This window comes from Urocampus carinirostris, unplaced genomic scaffold, assembly GCF_059441175.1.
Source record: "Urocampus carinirostris isolate Australia breed hairy pipefish unplaced genomic scaffold, RoL_Ucar_1.0 HiC_scaffold_99, whole genome shotgun sequence".
NCBI classification, from domain to species: domain Eukaryota; kingdom Metazoa; phylum Chordata; class Actinopteri; order Syngnathiformes; family Syngnathidae; genus Urocampus; species Urocampus carinirostris.
The window spans coordinates 21,774-31,725 of record NW_028283206.1 but is presented as its reverse complement, the minus strand read 5'-3'; positions in this window follow the sequence as shown (position 1 = coordinate 31,725).

Here is a 9,952-nt window from a genome sequence, read left to right as displayed (position 1 = left end):
AAAGGAACCTCTTTCAATGTTCATTCCAATTCCTCAAGAGGAATTTTCTATCTGCGTGTAACAGTTTCCCTGACCTGGAATCGAACCCAGGCCACAGCAGTGAAAGTGCTGAATCCTAGCCACTAGACCACCAAGGACTTTACTAGAAAAAAAGTTGACTGTCGTCAAATCCATTCTATAAAAGGAACCTCTTTCAATGCTTTCTCCAATAAGAATTTTCTGTCTTTCCGTCTATAATAATAGACCTGACCTGGAATCGAACCCAGGCCACAGCAGTGAAAGTGCTGGATCCTAGCCACTAGACCACCAAGGACTTTACTAGAAAAAAAGTTGACTGTCGGAAAACCCATTCTAGAAAAAGGAACCTCTTTCAATGCTTTCTCCAATAAGAATTTTCTGTCTTTCCGTCTATTATAATAGACCTGACCGGGAATCGAACCCGGGCCACAGCAGTGAGAGTGCTGGATCCTAGCCACTAGTCCATCAGGGAATGAACAGGAAAAAAGTTGACTGTCGGAAAACCCATTCTAGAAAAAGGAACATCTTTCAATTTTCTTTCCAATTCCTCAAGAGGAATTTTCTATCTGCGTGTAAGTAACAGTTTCCCTGACCTGGAATCGAACCCGGGCCACAGCATTGAAAGTGCTGGATCTTAGCCACTAGACCACCAAGGACTTTACTAGAAAAAAAGTTGACTGTCGTCAAATCCATTCTATAAAAGGAACCTCTTTCAATGCTTTCTCCAATAAGAATTTTCTGTCTTTCCGTCTATAATAATAGACCTGACCTGGAATCGAACCCAGGCCACAGCAGTGAAAGTGCTGGATCCTAGCCACTAGACCACCAAGGACTTTACTAGAAAAAAAGTTGACTGTCGGAAAACCCATTCTAGAAAAAGGAACCTCTTTCAATGCTTTCTCCAATAAGAATTTTCTGTCTTTCCGTCTATTATAATAGACCTGACCGGGAATCGAACCCGGGCCACAGCAGTGAGAGTGCTGGATCCTAGCCACTAGTCCATCAGGGAATGAACAGGAAAAAAGTTGACTGTCGGAAAACCCATTCTAGAAAAAGGAACATCTTTCAATTTTCTTTCCAATTCCTCAAGAGGAATTTTCTATCTGCGTGTAACAGTTTCCCTGACCTGGAATCGAACCCGGGCCACAGCAGTGAAAGTGCTGGATCTTAGCCACTAGACCACCAAGGACTTTACTAGAAAAAAAGTTGACTGTCGTCAAATCCATTCTATAAAAAGAACCTCTTTCAATGCTTTCTCCAATAAGAATTGTCTGTCTGTCTGTCTGTCTGTCTGTCTGTCTGTCTGTCTGTCTGTCTGTCTGTCTGTCTGTCTGTCTGTCTGTCTGTCTGTCTGTCTGTCTGTCTGTCTGTCTGTCTGTCTGTCTGTCTGTCTGTCTGTCTGTCTGTCTGTCTGTCTGTCTGTCTGTCTGTCTGTCTGTCTGTCTGTCTGTCTGTCTGTCTGTCTGTCTGTCTGTCTGTCTGTCTGTCTGTCTGTCTGTCTGTCTGTCTGTCTGTCTGTCTGTCTGTCTGTCTGTCTGTCTGTCTGTCTGTCTGTCTGTCTGTCTGTCTGTCTGTCTGTCTGTCTGTCTGTCTGTCTGTCTGTCTGTCTGTCTGTCTGTCTGTCTGTCTGTCTGTCTGTCTGTCTGTCTGTCTGTCTGTCTGTCATAGTTTCCCTGACCGGGAATCAAACCCGGGCCACAGCAGTGAGAGTGCTGGATCCTAGCCACTAGACCACCAAGGACTTTACTAGAAAAAAGTTGACTGTCGTCAAATCCATTCTATAAAAGGAACCTCTTTCAATGCTTTCTCCGATAAAAAATTTCTGTCTTTCCGTCTATTATAATAGACCTGACCGGGAATCGAACCCGGGCCACAGCAGTGAGAGTGCTGGATCCTAGCCACTAGACCATCAGGGACTGTACAGGAAAAAAGTTGACTGTCGGAAAACCCATTCTAGAAAAAGGAACCTCTTTCAATGTTCATTCCAATTCCTCAAGAGGAATTTTCTATCTGCGTGTAACAGTTTCCCTGACCTGGAATCGAACCCAGGCCACAGCAGTGAAAGTGCTGAATCCTAGCCACTAGACCACCAAGGACTTTACTAGAAAAAAAGTTGACTGTCGTCAAATCCATTCTATAAAAGGAACCTCTTTCAATGCTTTCTCCAATAAGAATTTTCTGTCTTTCCGTCTATAATAATAGACCTGACCTGGAATCGAACCCAGGCCACAGCAGTGAAAGTGCTGGATCCTAGCCACTAGACCACCAAGGACTTTACTAGAAAAAAAGTTGACTGTCGGAAAACCCATTCTAGAAAAAGGAACCTCTTTCAATGCTTTCTCCAATAAGAATTTTCTGTCTTTCCGTCTATTATAATAGACCTGACCGGGAATCGAACCCGGGCCACAGCAGTGAGAGTGCTGGATCCTAGCCACTAGTCCATCAGGGAATGAACAGGAAAAAAGTTGACTGTCGGAAAACCCATTCTAGAAAAAGGAACATCTTTCAATTTTCTTTCCAATTCCTCAAGAGGAATTTTCTATCTGCGTGTAACAGTTTCCCTGACCTGGAATCGAACCCGGGCCACAGCATTGAAAGTGCTGGATCTTAGCCACTAGACCACCAAGGACTTTACTAGAAAAAAAGTTGACTGTCGTCAAATCCATTCTATAAAAGGAACCTCTTTCAATGCTTTCTCCAATAAGAATTTTCTGTCTTTCCGTCTATAATAATAGACCTGACCTGGAATCAAACCCAGGCCACAGCAGTGAAAGTGCTGGATCCTAGCCACTAGACCACCAAGGACTTTACTAGAAAAAAAGTTGACTGTCGGAAAACCCATTCTAGAAAAAGGAACCTCTTTCAATGCTTTCTCCAATAAGAATTTTCTGTCTTTCCGTCTATTATAATAGACCTGACCGGGAATCGAACCCGGGCCACAGCAGTGAGAGTGCTGGATCCTAGCCACTAGTCCATCAGGGAATGAACAGGAAAAAAGTTGACTGTCGGAAAACCCATTCTAGAAAAAGGAACATCTTTCAATTTTCTTTCCAATTCCTCAAGAGGAATTTTCTATCTGCGTGTAACAGTTTCCCTGACCTGGAATCGAACCCGGGCCACAGCAGTGAAAGTGCTGGATCTTAGCCACTAGACCACCAAGGACTTTACTAGAAAAAAAGTTGACTGTCGTCAAATCCATTCTATAAAAAGAACCTCTTTCAATGCTTTCTCCAATAAGAATTGTCTGTCTGTCTGTCTGTCTGTCTGTCTGTCTGTCTGTCTGTCTGTCTGTCTGTCTGTCTGTCTGTCTGTCTGTCTGTCTGTCTGTCTGTCTGTCTGTCTGTCTGTCTGTCTGTCTGTCTGTCTGTCTGTCTGTCTGTCTGTCTGTCTGTCTGTCTGTCTGTCTGTCTGTCTGTCTGTCTGTCTGTCTGTCTGTCTGTCTGTCTGTCTGTCTGTCTGTCTGTCTGTCTGTCTGTCTGTCTGTCTGTCTGTCTGTCTGTCTGTCTGTCTGTCTGTCTGTCTGTCTGTCTGTCTGTCTGTCTGTCTGTCTGTCTGTCTGTCTGTCTGTCATAGTTTCCCTGACCGGGAATCAAACCCGGGCCACAGCAGTGAGAGTGCTGGATCCTAGCCACTAGACCACCAAGGACTTTACTAGAAAAAAGTTGACTGTCGTCAAATCCATTCTATAAAAGGAACCTCTTTCAATGCTTTCTCCGATAAAAAATTTCTGTCTTTCCGTCTATTATAATAGACCTGACCGGGAATCGAACCCGGGCCACAGCAGTGAGAGTGCTGGATCCTAGCCACTAGACCATCAGGGACTGTACAGGAAAAAAGTTGACTGTCGGAAAACCCATTCTAGAAAAAGGAACCTCTTTCAATGTTCATTCCAATTCCTCAAGAGGAATTTTCTATCTGCGTGTAACAGTTTCCCTGACCTGGAATCGAACCCAGGCCACAGCAGTGAAAGTGCTGAATCCTAGCCACTAGACCACCAAGGACTTTACTAGAAAAAAAGTTGACTGTCGTCAAATCCATTCTATAAAAGGAACCTCTTTCAATGCTTTCTCCAATAAGAATTTTCTGTCTTTCCGTCTATAATAATAGACCTGACCTGGAATCGAACCCAGGCCACAGCAGTGAAAGTGCTGGATCCTAGCCACTAGACCACCAAGGACTTTACTAGAAAAAAAGTTGACTGTCGGAAAACCCATTCTAGAAAAAGGAACCTCTTTCAATGCTTTCTCCAATAAGAATTTTCTGTCTTTCCGTCTATTATAATAGACCTGACCGGGAATCGAACCCGGGCCACAGCAGTGAGAGTGCTGGATCCTAGCCACTAGTCCATCAGGGAATGAACAGGAAAAAAGTTGACTGTCGGAAAACCCATTCTAGAAAAAGGAACATCTTTCAATTTTCTTTCCAATTCCTCAAGAGGAATTTTCTATCTGCGTGTAACAGTTTCCCTGACCTGGAATCGAACCCGGGCCACAGCATTGAAAGTGCTGGATCTTAGCCACTAGACCACCAAGGACTTTACTAGAAAAAAAGTTGACTGTCGTCAAATCCATTCTATAAAAAGAACCTCTTTCAATGCTTTCTCCAATAAGAATTGTCTGTCTGTCTGTCTGTCTGTCTGTCTGTCTGTCTGTCTGTCTGTCTGTCTGTCTGTCTGTCTGTCTGTCTGTCTGTCTGTCTGTCTGTCTGTCTGTCTGTCTGTCTGTCTGTCTGTCTGTCTGTCTGTCTGTCTGTCTGTCTGTCTGTCTGTCTGTCTGTCTGTCTGTCTGTCTGTCTGTCTGTCTGTCTGTCTGTCTGTCTGTCTGTCTGTCTGTCTGTCTGTCTGTCTGTCTGTCTGTCTGTCTGTCTGTCTGTCTGTCTGTCTGTCTGTCTGTCTGTCTGTCTGTCTGTCTGTCTGTCTGTCTGTCTGTCTGTCTGTCTGTCTGTCTGTCTGTCTGTCTGTCTGTCTGTCTGTCTGTCTGTCTGTCTGTCTGTCTGTCTGTCTGTCTGTCTGTCTGTCTGTCTGTCTGTCTGTCTGTCTGTCTGTCTGTCTGTCTGTCTGTCTGTCTGTCTGTCTGTCTGTCTGTCTGTCTGTCTGTCTGTCTGTCTGTCTGTCTGTCTGTCTGTCTGTCTGTCTGTCTGTCTGTCTGTCTGTCTGTCTGTCTGTCTGTCTGTCTGTCTGTCTGTCTGTCTGTCTGTCTGTCTGTCTGTCTGTCTGTCTGTCTGTCTGTCTGTCTGTCTGTCTGTCTGTCTGTCTGTCTGTCTGTCTGTCTGTCTGTCTGTCTGTCTGTCTGTCTGTCTGTCTGTCTGTCTGTCTGTCTGTCTGTCTGTCTGTCTGTCTGTCTGTCTGTCTGTCTGTCTGTCTGTCTGTCTGTCTGTCTGTCTGTCTGTCTGTCTGTCTGTCTGTCTGTCTGTCTGTCTGTCTGTCTGTCTGTCTGTCTGTCTGTCTGTCTGTCTGTCTGTCTGTCTGTCTGTCTGTCTGTCTGTCTGTCTGTCTGTCTGTCTGTCTGTCTGTCTGTCTGTCTGTCTGTCTGTCTGTCTGTCTGTCTGTCTGTCTGTCTGTCTGTCTGTCTGTCTGTCTGTCTGTCTGTCTGTCTGTCTGTCTGTCTGTCTGTCTGTCTGTCTGTCTGTCTGTCTGTCTGTCTGTCTGTCTGTCTGTCTGTCTGTCTGTCTGTCTGTCTGTCTGTCTGTCTGTCTGTCTGTCTGTCTGTCTGTCTGTCTGTCTGTCTGTCTGTCTGTCTGTCTGTCTGTCTGTCTGTCTGTCTGTCTGTCTGTCTGTCTGTCTGTCTGTCTGTCTGTCTGTCTGTCTGTCTGTCTGTCTGTCTGTCTGTCTGTCTGTCTGTCTGTCTGTCTGTCTGTCTGTCTGTCTGTCTGTCTGTCTGTCTGTCTGTCTGTCTGTCTGTCTGTCTGTCTGTCTGTCTGTCTGTCTGTCTGTCTGTCTGTCTGTCTGTCTGTCTGTCTGTCTGTCTGTCTGTCTGTCTGTCTGTCTGTCTGTCTGTCTGTCATAGTTTCCCTGACCGGGAATCAAACCCGGGCCACAGCAGTGAGAGTGCTGGATCCTAGCCACTAGACCACCAAGGACTTTACTAGAAAAAAGTTGACTGTCGTCAAATCCATTCTATAAAAGGAACCTCTTTCAATGCTTTCTCCGATAAAAAATTTCTGTCTTTCCGTCTATTATAATAGACCTGACCGGGAATCGAACCCGGGCCACAGCAGTGAGAGTGCTGGATCCTAGCCACTAGACCATCAGGGACTGTACAGGAAAAAAGTTGACTGTCGGAAAACCCATTCTAGAAAAAGGAACCTCTTTCAATGTTCATTCCAATTCCTCAAGAGGAATTTTCTATCTGCGTGTAACAGTTTCCCTGACCTGGAATCGAACCCAGGCCACAGCAGTGAAAGTGCTGAATCCTAGCCACTAGACCACCAAGGACTTTACTAGAAAAAAAGTTGACTGTCGTCAAATCCATTCTATAAAAGGAACCTCTTTCAATGCTTTCTCCAATAAGAATTTTCTGTCTTTCCGTCTATAATAATAGACCTGACCTGGAATCGAACCCAGGCCACAGCAGTGAAAGTGCTGGATCCTAGCCACTAGACCACCAAGGACTTTACTAGAAAAAAAGTTGACTGTCGGAAAACCCATTCTAGAAAAAGGAACCTCTTTCAATGCTTTCTCCAATAAGAATTTTCTGTCTTTCCGTCTATTATAATAGACCTGACCGGGAATCGAACCCGGGCCACAGCAGTGAGAGTGCTGGATCCTAGCCACTAGTCCATCAGGGAATGAACAGGAAAAAAGTTGACTGTCGGAAAACCCATTCTAGAAAAAGGAACATCTTTCAATTTTCTTTCCAATTCCTCAAGAGGAATTTTCTATCTGCGTGTAACAGTTTCCCTGACCTGGAATCGAACCCGGGCCACAGCATTGAAAGTGCTGGATCTTAGCCACTAGACCACCAAGGACTTTACTAGAAAAAAAGTTGACTGTCGTCAAATCCATTCTATAAAAGGAACCTCTTTCAATGCTTTCTCCAATAAGAATTTTCTGTCTTTCCGTCTATAATAATAGACCTGACCTGGAATCAAACCCAGGCCACAGCAGTGAAAGTGCTGGATCCTAGCCACTAGACCACCAAGGACTTTACTAGAAAAAAAGTTGACTGTCGGAAAACCCATTCTAGAAAAAGGAACCTCTTTCAATGCTTTCTCCAATAAGAATTTTCTGTCTTTCCGTCTATTATAATAGACCTGACCGGGAATCGAACCCGGGCCACAGCAGTGAGAGTGCTGGATCCTAGCCACTAGTCCATCAGGGAATGAACAGGAAAAAAGTTGACTGTCGGAAAACCCATTCTAGAAAAAGGAACATCTTTCAATTTTCTTTCCAATTCCTCAAGAGGAATTTTCTATCTGCGTGTAACAGTTTCCCTGACCTGGAATCGAACCCGGGCCACAGCAGTGAAAGTGCTGGATCTTAGCCACTAGACCACCAAGGACTTTACTAGAAAAAAAGTTGACTGTCGTCAAATCCATTCTATAAAAAGAACCTCTTTCAATGCTTTCTCCAATAAGAATTGTCTGTCTGTCTGTCTGTCTGTCTGTCTGTCTGTCTGTCTGTCTGTCTGTCTGTCTGTCTGTCTGTCTGTCTGTCTGTCTGTCTGTCTGTCTGTCTGTCTGTCTGTCTGTCTGTCTGTCTGTCTGTCTGTCTGTCTGTCTGTCTGTCTGTCTGTCTGTCTGTCTGTCTGTCTGTCTGTCTGTCTGTCTGTCTGTCTGTCTGTCTGTCTGTCTGTCTGTCTGTCTGTCTGTCTGTCTGTCTGTCTGTCTGTCTGTCTGTCTGTCTGTCTGTCTGTCTGTCTGTCTGTCTGTCTGTCTGTCTGTCTGTCTGTCTGTCTGTCTGTCTGTCTGTCTGTCTGTCTGTCTGTCTGTCTGTCTGTCTGTCTGTCTGTCTGTCTGTCTGTCTGTCTGTCATAGTTTCCCTGACCGGGAATCAAACCCGGGCCACAGCAGTGAGAGTGCTGGATCCTAGCCACTAGACCACCAAGGACTTTACTAGAAAAAAGTTGACTGTCGTCAAATCCATTCTATAAAAGGAACCTCTTTCAATGCTTTCTCCGATAAAAAATTTCTGTCTTTCCGTCTATTATAATAGACCTGACCGGGAATCGAACCCGGGCCACAGCAGTGAGAGTGCTGGATCCTAGCCACTAGACCATCAGGGACTGTACAGGAAAAAAGTTGACTGTCGGAAAACCCATTCTAGAAAAAGGAACCTCTTTCAATGTTCATTCCAATTCCTCAAGAGGAATTTTCTATCTGCGTGTAACAGTTTCCCTGACCTGGAATCGAACCCAGGCCACAGCAGTGAAAGTGCTGAATCCTAGCCACTAGACCACCAAGGACTTTACTAGAAAAAAAGTTGACTGTCGTCAAATCCATTCTATAAAAGGAACCTCTTTCAATGCTTTCTCCAATAAGAATTTTCTGTCTTTCCGTCTATAATAATAGACCTGACCTGGAATCGAACCCAGGCCACAGCAGTGAAAGTGCTGGATCCTAGCCACTAGACCACCAAGGACTTTACTAGAAAAAAAGTTGACTGTCGGAAAACCCATTCTAGAAAAAGGAACCTCTTTCAATGCTTTCTCCAATAAGAATTTTCTGTCTTTCCGTCTATTATAATAGACCTGACCGGGAATCGAACCCGGGCCACAGCAGTGAGAGTGCTGGATCCTAGCCACTAGTCCATCAGGGAATGAACAGGAAAAAAGTTGACTGTCGGAAAACCCATTCTAGAAAAAGGAACATCTTTCAATTTTCTTTCCAATTCCTCAAGAGGAATTTTCTATCTGCGTGTAACAGTTTCCCTGACCTGGAATCGAACCCGGGCCACAGCATTGAAAGTGCTGGATCTTAGCCACTAGACCACCAAGGACTTTACTAGAAAAAAAGTTGACTGTCGTCAAATCCATTCTATAAAAAGAACCTCTTTCAATGCTTTCTCCAATAAGAATTGTCTGTCTGTCTGTCTGTCTGTCTGTCTGTCTGTCTGTCTGTCTGTCTGTCTGTCTGTCTGTCTGTCTGTCTGTCTGTCTGTCTGTCTGTCTGTCTGTCTGTCTGTCTGTCTGTCTGTCTGTCTGTCTGTCTGTCTGTCTGTCTGTCTGTCTGTCTGTCTGTCTGTCTGTCTGTCTGTCTGTCTGTCTGTCTGTCTGTCTGTCTGTCTGTCTGTCTGTCTGTCTGTCTGTCTGTCTGTCTGTCTGTCTGTCTGTCTGTCTGTCTGTCTGTCTGTCTGTCTGTCTGTCTGTCTGTCTGTCTGTCTGTCTGTCTGTCTGTCTGTCTGTCTGTCTGTCTGTCTGTCTGTCTGTCTGTCTGTCTGTCTGTCTGTCTGTCTGTCTGTCTGTCTGTCTGTCTGTCTGTCTGTCTGTCTGTCTGTCTGTCTGTCTGTCTGTCTGTCTGTCTGTCTGTCTGTCTGTCTGTCTGTCTGTCTGTCTGTCTGTCTGTCTGTCTGTCTGTCTGTCTGTCTGTCTGTCTGTCTGTCTGTCTGTCTGTCTGTCTGTCTGTCTGTCTGTCTGTCTGTCTGTCTGTCTGTCTGTCTGTCTGTCTGTCTGTCTGTCTGTCTGTCTGTCTGTCTGTCTGTCTGTCTGTCTGTCTGTCTGTCTGTCTGTCTGTCTGTCTGTCTGTCTGTCTGTCTGTCTGTCTGTCTGTCTGTCTGTCTGTCTGTCTGTCTGTCTGTCTGTCTGTCTGTCTGTCTGTCTGTCTGTCTGTCTGTCTGTCTGTCTGTCTGTCTGTCTGTCTGTCTGTCTGTCTGTCTGTCTGTCTGTCTGTCTGTCTGTCTGTCTGTCTGTCTGTCTGTCTGTCTGTCTGTCTGTCTGTCTGTCTGTCTGTCTGTCTGTCTGTCTGTCTGTCTGTCTGTCTGTCTGTCTGTCTGTCTGTC